This window comes from Trichosurus vulpecula, chromosome 7, assembly GCF_011100635.1.
Source record: "Trichosurus vulpecula isolate mTriVul1 chromosome 7, mTriVul1.pri, whole genome shotgun sequence".
In the NCBI taxonomy this organism is placed as follows: Eukaryota; Metazoa; Chordata; class Mammalia; order Diprotodontia; family Phalangeridae; genus Trichosurus; species Trichosurus vulpecula.
The window spans coordinates 156630541-156641373 of NC_050579.1; positions in this window are offsets into that span (position 1 = coordinate 156630541).

Below are 10833 nucleotides of genomic sequence, written 5' to 3' on the forward strand. Positions count from 1 at the left end.
GTAGTCTTTCTTGGGGAATTTTTGACACCGCCCCTCAGTGGCTGGTTTCATTCAATTGGCTATTGCCTTACCTTATTCCCTAGCCCATCCTCAGTTCTTTCTGGCCCCCTCCCCCAAACCGAGGATTGGGTTATACCACGCAGTCTCTGGAAAAGGGGGTGGGGAAGCACGGCGTTCATGCCATTGGGGTGTGTTGGGGGCTGGGTTTCCAGCATCTTCAGAGGATACACCTGGGTACCGGAGCCCGAGGAGGAAATGGAGGGTCGTTTCAGTCGAGCCCCCACCGGGGGATAACTGCTTTAGGGGGAGGTTAGGGAAAGGAACTTGGAGTGGGGAAAGAGAGGGAGCGTTTTTAGCCCCCTATTTCACGCACCCTTTTCTCTCTCCCGTTTGTAGAGCTCCGCGCGCTCCAGTTAGGGGGCGGGGTGGGGGGAGGGTGGAGGCTCGCAGTGTTGTTCGCTCGTGCTTCTTGCACCGGGTTAGTCCTGAAAGAGCCGGAGCTAGGGCTGTTGCAGGTTAAGCGAAGGGAGGGGGTGGGCCGGGTCCGGTCCGGCTGGGTCGCTTGGAACAGGAATCGAAGGGGCTCCCCCCAACCCGAGCTCCTACTCAGGGCCTTCGGAGGAATCGGCTGCAGAAGGAGTAGCAAGCAGCATCAGCCGGCATGAAGGAGGTGTAAGACAAGAGCCTCCCCCCGCCCCCCGATTTTACGGTGAGTGAGTGTGTGTGAGTGTGTGTGTGTGTGTGTGTGTTTGTTGCCTTTCCACGCCCCCGGAAAAACTGGATGGCTGTGTTGTAGCGCCCTCCCTCCGCCCCATTGCCTATCCCCTTGTAGCTATCCCCCCATTCCTTCGGGTTCCTTTCCCCCACGCCGCCCACCCCTGCGCAGCTGGCTGCTGAACGAGCTAGCTTGGCGTTTGTGCTTGTCTTGTGGTTGGTTGCTGTAATCGCCCTGTGGCAGCGGCTGGAGGGAGGTTGGGAGGGCGCGGGTGCAGGTCCCACCTGAGGTGTCATTGCTGCTGCTTCTACTTGGACCTTCCTCTCCGGCTGTCACACCTTCTAGCTTTTGGCGAAGGCTCCAGTATAGAAGCGTGCATTAACCCTCGTTCCTCCTTTCACCGTGAGTCTCCTTAAAAAGCGAGCGTGTGTGTGTGTGTGTGTGTGTGTACACGCTCGTGTTTGTGTCCAGCTGCTTTGCTCATTGCCTTTATCCCCTTCATTTGAGGGGGAGGAGAAGTGGCGGCAGCGGCAGTAGTGTAACCGCCTAAGCTGTTGCTACTGTAGTCTCTGTCACCTTGTATCTATCTGTAAGTGGGGTTCTGACAAAGGCTTAAGAGGAGAAGAAGCTCCCTTTCTTGGGAAAACTCTCTCATTGCTCTACCTAGACAAATAATTCAGTTAAAAAAATTAAGTACTACTGTCTTATTATTCTGTTCCTTACCCCTACTCGTGGTACAAAATGCCCCGTCTTCAGGAATCTCAAGACTGTTGCACTCGCTTCTTTGCCAGCAGAGCAAGGCTTGAAAACGATGCCGATCCAAACAAATTCTACTTGTCCTTTAACAAATTCACACATTCCTTCCTATATAACGCATTGTATTTGATGAGATTGGGCTTAATTCAATTGCTACCTGAGATCTGCGTTGTGAGTTGTATTTTAATGCTCCCTTTGGTAGATGGCATGAGAGTTTTCATTGGCTTCTGTAATTGCTTTTTTAAAACATCTAATTGTCTTTAACATACTTGTATATTATGGTTCTAATTGTTAAATAGCATAGTGTTTGACAAGAGCGAGTCATTCTTTAACGAGAATGCAGTCTTTCAATTAAGATAGGAATGTATTTTTTCCGGGGCGGGGAGGTGGGGGGGGAGGGGTGGGACTGATTTCCAACGTAGTGTGATTAAAACACCTACAATGTAAATTTCTCAAATTGCTATAAAGGAAAATTTGGTATTTTCCATTTTCAGAACTTTGCTTGATTTTTAGTAATTGGATGTTCAAGGTAGCTAATAATTTCAGCCTTCCTTGGAATTTTAGTTTTTGAAAGAAAAGGGGGATTAAGAAAGGATTATAGTGCTATATTGATTATTTCGTCTTATTTAAAATTTTATTTTGGTTGTAATCATTTTCTCTTATTATATAGAATTATCTAATTTTTTCCTATCTGTTCCTCATTAAAGATACACTTAAAAGATATCAAAGGATATCCTTAAAAGATGAAATACTTTTTCAAAATCCAAGAAACAGATTTTAGTCATTATCTTAATGATGTCTTAATCATTATGAGAGTCTATTCTATTTCTGACTTTTAAAGAAAAGGTACCACAACCAAGTACCTTGTTTCGTGATTGCTGCCCCTCCTGAGCTTTATTTGTGTGCCTAGAGATTAAGTTTATTATTAACACTTTTGATTAAACTGAGTTGAGTATAGATAGGCATTGTCAATTGATACTGGGATACATACAGTAACTGTTTTATAATAGAGGGAGTATGTGCAATAGCAAGATAAATAGTTGTGGTTTCTTGAGGGAATGTGGTGTTAGGGAGCTTGCTGTAGGAGATGGTATTATGAGTTTTATGTCTGGGGGATTTATATGGACCTTTCAGTGCTTCAACTTCCTGTGCAAAATGGGGTTAATACCTATTTCACAAGGATTTTATAAGATATAAATATGCTATTGTTGTTTTTAAAGTATTTTAAAGATTTTAGGTTGAATAAGAATGGAAAGTGCTAAATTAGCATAGAAAATGAAAGAATTCAATTAGACTTTATCAGCATGACTGATTAATTTATTCTGTAGTTTATGTTGGAAAGGTAAAGCTCAAATGAGAAAAAATGTTTTTCATCTAACTCAATGAAATTGATTATTCTAGTGTTGTATGTTTTTAAAAATCCTTTAAATCTAAGGGAATGCTTAGAGACCCTTGGATAAAGTATGCATAAAAGCTTTATTTCAGTTCAATGAAGAGTCTGCAGAAAATATCAAGACCTTTCCCCTGCCCTTCAGGAACTAGCAGGTGAGAGATAAGCTATAAAGAGAACTCATCAATTGAAAGGTGGACTAGTTAACTTTATCATTGAAGCTTAGGGATTAGACATTGCGTTCAGCGGCATACTAGATTTCTGTTGATCAAAAGTATATTTAACCATGCATTTTGTTTTAAAGTGGGGGTAATTTGAAGTAGCCTGTTGTTTGAATTCTTTAATTATGACCTGGTGTTGATAGTTTGTATTTCACTATTTCCTGTTTTGGAAATTTGACTAAATTTAAAAACAAAAACTCAATAACTTTGTTGCAATTTCATGTTTAAAAAGACTAGAAGAATCACCACCACCACCCATTTTTCATTATACTTAATATTTTGGGGTTATGTGAATGACTTTGTTACATGGATGTCCAAATTCTTAGACTATTAAAGGTTGTTTTGAAACAGTTAGGAGTTTTTTAATTGTTTATTTCATTGTGAATTCATTTGACTATTGTTGAGATTATTCAGTAAAAGAATCACACATAAAAGTTAACAGCCATACTGTTAATTAAAGAGAGGACAAATCAAATTAAACAGTCACTGTATGATTTCTGTAACGAGCTGTATCTAGAGGAAATATATCCATTGTGTCAAAAGAGAATTAATAGACATTTTAAATAAAGCAAATGAAATGGATTTACTTTTATATAAATCTACTTAAATCCTAAGGGTTAAATCATGACCTAGAAACTACATAGAGCTTTATCTAGAATTCATATTTTAAAAAAACTGAATTAGCCATTCAGATATAGTTCAGAACTTTTACGTTCCCTTTTCTCAATCTGTAGTAGGTAATGACTGTATTATTATAAATTGGCACCATTTTATCTTTGAAATTGTTTTAAATTTTTCTCGAGTGCTTTCTTCACAAATCTCAAGCCTTTCTTATCTCTTTTAATGAAAAATACAGATTTTTAAAAATGATTTCCTAGTCTTTTTTAAAATTAAAAAAAAACTACATCCTGTAGAACTAAGGTAAAACATAATATCTCATTTTAAGAGATAATTCAATTTTCCACACTAGCATACTTTTCCATTTAGAAGTACCTTGATTTATATTAGAGAGGTGCTAATGAAAAGTCATATCATGTCAAGTGTACTAGGAAAGCTTTTTCTTTTAAAGAACCCTAATGTCAATCTTTTATAAAGCCAAATATCCTCTTGTATTATGAATCAGCACTTCCAATTAGCCTGATTTTTGATCTTTCCTCCTTTCACAGTGAATTTCATAGAAAAAGCTGTCAATATTCGTGACATTATTTTATGACTTTCTACTTGCCTTTTGTTTTTCTTTATTGATGACTTGATTTTTTATCACATTTGTTTCCTAGTGTATCACTCCTCCTTCTTTTATTGAGCAAGCCTTTAATTGTAACAAATTTAGATTAAAATAAAGTTTAGCCAAGCCAGGCAACTCATACTGTGCCTAACAGCATGTGCAACATTCCATGCTGCCAGTCCCCCACCTCTTCATTGAAAAGAGATGAATTTTCTGATTTTTTTTAATGGAGCCAAGCCTGAACATTTTAACTATTTGATGTTCAGTTTCAGTCTATTGTTTTTTCCATTTATACTGATGCTCAATTTCAGTCCATTGTTCTTTCCATGTATTCTGATCACTTTCAGCCCATTGTTCTTTCCCTTTACACTGGTAACCATGTATATTGTCTTCCTTGTTCTGCTTACTCCCTTCTGCATCAGTTCATATAAGTTTTCCCATGTGGACTATGAGTAAAAGTTCTTAAAGGAGTTGTAGAATGTTAGCAGCTATATGAAAGACTGACCCAAATCAATAATAATAAGGGAAAGGTAAATTAAACCAGTTCTGAAATCTCACATATAGCAAATTGGCAAAGATGACAAAAAATGGAAATAATTTAAGAGGGGCTGCAAGAAGACAAGCACATTAATAATAACAATCATTTGTATAGCACTTTAAAGTTTGCAAAACACTTCCAAATATGATCTCATTTTGTTCTCACAACAATCTAGGGAAGCAGCTCTCTATTCACTGGACCACCTAGCTTCCAAATTAATAAACTGTCCAAAAATTCTGGGAAATGATTTGGAATTTTGTGAAAAAGGAACTTGAGATGCCTTTATCTTTTGATCAAGATGTTTAACTGTTAGTCATGTACCACAAAGTGATCGAAGTAAAAAAGACATGCCTCATATACTCCAAAATAGTCATAGCAGCACTTTTTGTGGCACCAAAGAACTGGAAACAAAATAAATATTCAGTGATATTTGGGGTTAGAGACTCACTGATCAAATTGTGGTACATGAATGTAATGGAATATTACTGCCCAGTAAGAAACATTGAATATCAGAAATTAAGATAAATATGGGAAGATTTCTATGAACCTATTTGAGGCTCAACCCCATACAGACTGTTGATCCTTCCCACTAGACTGAAGCTCCAAGGTCACTTAATAGCTGTCTCTATCTCTCTCACTCACTCAATTTAATGGCCTTTCCTCAGTCCTACTTTTTGTTCTCTCTAAAGTGCTTGATACTGTTGACCACTGCCTCCATCTGGATATACTCTCTTCCCTGGGGTTTCATGATGTCATTCTATTGTCATTCTCTTAACTGTCTTGATCTCCTTTGTTGGATCATTATCCATCTCCCAACACTAAGTAAGAGTTCAACTCTTATCTCTATGCAGATGACTCCTAAGTCTTTTTTGCTGCTCCTTTCTTTCTTTTTTTCCCTTTATCTCTGTGAAGAAGAATGACCTTTGCATTGGAAATAATAAAGCAATAATAGCCGACATGGAAAGTTGATATCCAAGATAAGTACTAAAAGATGGGCAGATATAATTTCCAAAGATTCTTTAAAAGATGGTGAATAATGGCAGAGATACTACAGGACTTGAGTAGGGCAGATATCCTGATTTCCACAAAAATTGGCAGGGGTGGGGAGGAAGGAAACAAAATCTTTGAACCATAAGCAAAAGAACCTGACTGATTTCTTGGAAAATTTTAGAATGGATCATTAAGATGATTGGCGAATATCTAGAAAGGAAGTGGTGATTACAAAGCATCAGCACAGCTTCATCAAGAATAGGTCATAACAGACAAAACTTATTTCCTTGTTGGCAGGGTTAATAAACTGGTAGGTCAGTGAAGTGCTAGGAAGTCTCAGATTTTTGCAAAGCATTTGATGAAGTACCTCATACATTCTAGTGGAAAAGATAAAGAGATGTAGACTAAAGGATAACATAATTAAATGAGTTTCGGGCTGGCTGAATTGATGGACTCGACTCGGACTTATTAATTGTTCAATGTCCACTTGGGAGGAGGTGTTCAGTGGAGTGCCTCAGTGATTTTGCTTGGCTCTGTGCTATTTAAAATTTGAACCTTGCCTTGGATAAAGGCATTTAACAGCATGCCTATCAAATATATGGATGACACAAAGCTAGATAGGATAGCACACACACTGGGTGTGTAATGTTCTAGTAAGATACTGGGTAAATCATAACATTGGATTAAATCAAAGAGATAAAATTTAGTAAGGATAAATATAAAGTCTTACACTTCAATTAAAGAATTTAGTTTCACAAGTATTAGAAGGGGGAAGCATGACTACATAGCAGTTTTTCTGAAAAAAAAAAAGGATCTGGATGTTTTAATGGTCTATAGACTCAGTATAACAAAACAGAACAAACAAGAATCATCTTATATAGCTTGTCTGTACATATTTGTTTTCGTGTTGTCTCCCCCCGTTAGATTGTGAGCTCCTTGAGAGCAGGAACTATCATTTGCTTTTCTTCATATCAGTCCTCAGCAGTGCCTGGCACATAGTAGGCACTTAATAAATGGTAATTGACTGAATAAGGAAGTGTACTTTGTACTCTTTCATGGTTACCCCCTGTAAGGAATATGGTCTTCAGTTCTCAATGCTGCAATTTAGGAAGGACATTAGTAAACTGGTGAGAGAAAGGCAACAAGGATGGTAGGATAGTGAAGAGTCCACATCATGAAGAGTGGTTAGTTTGGAGAAGAGATGATTCAGGTGATTTGATAATGGTCATTCAGTCTTAAAGGGTTGGCAGGTGGAAGAGGGATCAGATTTGTACTGTTGGCCTCAGAGGGTACAGAACTGGAAGGTATGGTTAGAAATTAATTAAGTCTAGGGGCTGCTTTGGGGTGTAGTGGGTTTCTCCAAATTGGAGCTTTTCAAACAGAAGTTTGATGACCACTTAGCAGGTATGTTATAGTGGACATTCTTTTTCAATTATGGCTGGGACTGAGGTCTCTTTCAATTCCCAGATTCTGTGGTCTACAACTCTTTCCTCCATTGCCAACTGCCTGCTGGATATCTCCACCTGCTTATATCTCTTAGACATCTCAGTTTATACAAAACTCAACTCATCTTCTCCGTAAGACCCCTCCTTCTCCTAACTTCTCTATTTCTGTTGAGGGTATCACTATTATTCCAGATCCCTCAGGTTCTCAAATGCAGTCATCCTTTATACTTCAATCTCATTTACCTTTCACAGCCCAGAAGTTCTTCAGTCTTATTGTTTGTCTCCACAACCTCCCACATTCATCTGCTTCTCTTTATTCTTCTATCACAAATCTGCCACTCTAGGCCACCATCATCACCATTATCACCACCATCACCATCATCATCATCATCATCTCCATCTCCAGTAGACTGTAGTCTCCTAAATGTTTTCCCTCTGCCCAGCTTCCCCCCACTTTGAATCTATCTTTTATTCAGCTGCCAAATTGATATTCTTGAAGTATAGGTCTGACTGTGTTATTGCCTCTTATTGCTCAAGAAGTGTCTGTGGTTCCCTGCTGCCTCCAGAATGAAATACAAAATCTATTTGGTTGATAGAGAGCTGGGCTTATTATCAGGAAGAACTGAGTTCAAATGTAGCCTCAGATTGTTACCAGCTGTGTGATCCTGGGCAAATCACCGAACCTTTGTCTGCTCCTGTTTACTCATCTGTACCTTTCAGGGTTGTTGTGAGGATAAAATGAGATAATATTAAAGTGCTGTATAAATGCTAGCCATTTAAAGCCAGCCCTTCATAATTTAACTCCAGCCTATATGTTTAGCTTGATTACTCATTAATCATCTTTACGCACTTTACGTGCCAGCCCAATTGGCCTACTTCAACAGACCAACTGTTCCTCGTACTCGATACCCCATCTTCTACATCCATCCCTTTGTACAGTCTGTCCCCCAATCTTAGAATGTTCTCTCTACTTGCCTTGTTTCCTTTAGGTCTCATCTTAAGCACCACCCCCTATAAGAGGCCTTTCCTGATTTCTCACACTTGTTATTACTTTGAATATCCTTTGCATATGCCTTGTATTTCCTTATCTGTGCACCTGTATGTCCCTCAGTAGTATATAAGCTTCTGGAGGGCAGGGCCTTTTTTAGTCTTTGTATCCCCAGTGTCTGGTCTAATAAAAGTACTTAATAAATGCTTGATGAGTTTAATTTTATCGTACCATGTTTTCTTAAAGAGAAGAACTTCTGTAAAATAATGTTGGATGCGACAGATACAAATAGATCAGCCATAAATATTTTATGAGATAATGTTTGTAAAGAGCCTAGCACAGCGCCTAACACATAAGTGCTTAATAAATGCTTATTACATTTCCCTCCCCCTGTAAACCACTTCTATCAAAGTAAATGTTCCATTAAATGCTTTATTTTAAGCCAAATCTAATTACTATATTGACAGAATCTCAAAGTTTTTTTTTTTTGTAATATCCTTCTACAAAAAGAAGGAAAAAAAAGTAATTTATTTTCAACTTTGGCTGCATCTTTCTTAGAATTGTACTGCTATGCTTCTTAGATCTGAGTCAATGAGATAGCACAATGATATTTAAAACTGGACTGTAGGGGCAGCTAGGTGGCGCAGTGAGTAGACCACCAGCCCTGAAGTCAGGAGGATCTGAGTTCAATTCTGGCCTCAGACACTTGACACACTTACTAGCTGTGTGACCTTGGGCAAGTCACTTAACCCCAATTGCCCTGCCTTCCCCCCTCCCAAAAATAAAAATTAAAAAAAAAAACTGGACTGTAAAATAGGGTACATGTGCTTTTTCTGTGTCCTATTTTTCTAGAGTTTTATCTACATATCTCCATAGTATAAAGCATTAGTGTTGTAATTATAAGGCATGGAAATAATCTCTTTAGTTGTGTTTTTGGTTTTTTGGTTCTAGTCTAACTTACGGTTCTGTCAACACAACACACGCATTTTACACTTTACTGTCACATTTCACCCCAAACTATGTCTATTGCATTGTTCTCATTTTATCTATTCCAGATATATTTAAGATCCAGGGATTCTTGAATGATCTTCAAAGAATAGGATTGTAATGGAAGTGAATTTCAGAGAGACAAAACTCTACGTGGTCATGGAGCCCCAGTAGCAAAGAACTCTTGGTTAAAAGTAAAAATTCACAAAACATTTCCTTAATTGTGTATTCCTGGTATATTTTGTTGTCTAGCTACCAACTTAAGCCTATTAATAACTAAGATGTCATTTCTCAGACTGTTCATTGAGAAGTTCTATGGAAATTGTGAAAGGATGGAAATGGGGTAGTGGCAGAAGACCATGGGACTTGTGAATACCTTCCTTTCTTAAAGCTTTTTTTTTTTACTTTTATTGTACCTAGAAATAACTAGAATTTCAAAGTATTTTTTAGAACAGTACTGATTTTAAGTTACTTAAACTTCTCTGTGCTTTTTTCCTCATTTCAAAAGTGAGACTAACAACTGCCCTCCTTAATTCACAAGGCTATTAGGAGATTCATTTGAAAATATTTTGAAAAGTACACAAAGCTATAAAATAAATTTTGATTATTAATTGTGAGTCTTTTTCTTGACCAATATGTGATATGAGGGATTGAATGATGTGATATAAATCCTAAGAAGCTTTATAATTAGAGATTTGGGCAGAATTAATCCTAAGATTAATAGTATGATGCAAGCTTAGTCAGTACCTCGATAAAATGACAAGCCAGACTTTTAAGATGTGCTGCACAGGTGAAGGTGAAAGGAATAGTTCATTGTTACCTTGTCCTCTGAAAGTTAGTTAATTTCACATCCTGATATATGGAAGGAAACTGATTCAAAGCCCTACTTGTAAATATGAAAGGATTCTATTGCAGTTTATTTTGAGAGCCACTTTATAAGTGTTGGTAGAGATTGTGCTAAAAAATGGGATGTGCTAATTTATTTTCAAAACCTTGTTTATTTCACAGGTGTGAGGGTACTGTGTTACAAAGTTAATGATGTGCAAACTGGGTTTTATAAATAACTTTTTTTAGGAAAATGAATGTTAGGCTAATTTTAAGAACAAATAAAATGCAGTCATGTCTTGTTAGGGAATAAACTCTTCTTCGTAAGCAATTTTTCCAGATAACTGAAACACAAAACTATTCTATCATTGATATAAATCTTTTCCCTGACCCTTTTTATTGATACTTTTTTGTTTTCACATCCTATTAATTTCCACATATTCCTCTCCCCCCTACCCTATACTACCCAGTATGCCTTTCCTTGTAGTAGGGTTTTAGAAGAAGGGAAAAAAATCATTTTAGCAAAACCAGTGGACACAATGACCATGTCTAAAAAGCATATTCAGTTTTTTATACCCATAGCAACTCCTTACCTATTCAATGAAGGAAAATACATTTTCTCATCGCTTTTTCATGTAAAACCCCACAATTATTTTAATTTGCTTTTCTAGCAACTTGAAGAAATCTTTTATACAATTCTTAATAGTTTGCAGTTCTTTTGAGAATCAATCAGCAAACTTTTGTTAAATGTCT